This window comes from Callorhinus ursinus, unplaced genomic scaffold, assembly GCF_003265705.2.
Source record: "Callorhinus ursinus isolate GAN/ISIS: 27379988/994484 unplaced genomic scaffold, GSC_fseal_2.0 scaffold71, whole genome shotgun sequence".
Taxonomy (NCBI): domain Eukaryota; kingdom Metazoa; phylum Chordata; class Mammalia; order Carnivora; family Otariidae; genus Callorhinus; species Callorhinus ursinus.
In genome coordinates, this window is record NW_027397133.1 from 2,557,495 (window position 1) to 2,558,500 (window position 1,006).

The window sequence follows — 1,006 nt, forward strand, 5'->3', positions numbered from 1 at the left end:
TCCACATAAAAAGAAGTGGATTTCTGATTGTTCTAGAAAAAAACAGAAGGTTCTAGAACTTCGCTGTCCAATACAGTAGCCATTGGCTCCATGCAACCATTAGCACTTGAAATGTGATGGGTCCAGATTAAGATGGGCTGTCTGCGGATTTCAGAAATTTTGTAGGAAAGAATGTAAGAGACCGCCATTTTTATACTGAGGACGTGTTGAAATAAAATAAATGATAATATTTTGGATATATTGGGTTAAATAAAATATATGAAAGTTAATTTCACTTGTTTCATCCTACTTTCCTCAATGTGGCTACTAGACAGTTTAATATTCTGCCCCCCCCCACGGCCCCCTGGCTTGCATGACATATTAATCGGACAGTGCTGCCCTAGACACCCCAGGCGCGTGGTGCTGAATGGTGGGTGCTGAGTGAAGGCTGCCACTCCGAGACACGGCCCCTGTCCCTGCTACTCCCTTAATGAGTGCTTCACTCACTGGGGTCACCTGCTCATCTTGTGCCCGAGTCCCCAGTTGCCTTCTGGGTTCTAGAATAAAATCCCTTCCTCTTTGCCAAGACTCGCAAATGTTTGCAGACAAGGCTCTGCCCTGATCTCATTCACGGACTCACCGTCCCCTGTTCCTTGGTTTTGAGTTGGGTCTCTTGTCACTGGGGTGAGTGGAAGGGCTGCCCCCAGTGTTGGCCCTGGTTCTTCCTAGTGCTCTCTCCATGGGCAGAAGCGTTTTCTCTCTGCACGTGAGCTTGCCCGACCTTGCATCATGGTGCCTCGTGCCTCTTTCCTCTGGCCAGGGTGAGGATTGAAGGTGCCAAAAGGGATGTCCCCTTCCTGTCACCAGGGTGTGCTGCCATCCCAGTGGCACCCAGATGGAGAGTCTGGGAGGTGGTATGGGAAATTTGGCCCCGTGCTGAGACCCCTGAAGTGACCTCATAGGATTTCTCCCCACCTCTGGCCACTCAAAAGACCAGAGAGGAACAGACATGAGAAGGAGAGAGGGC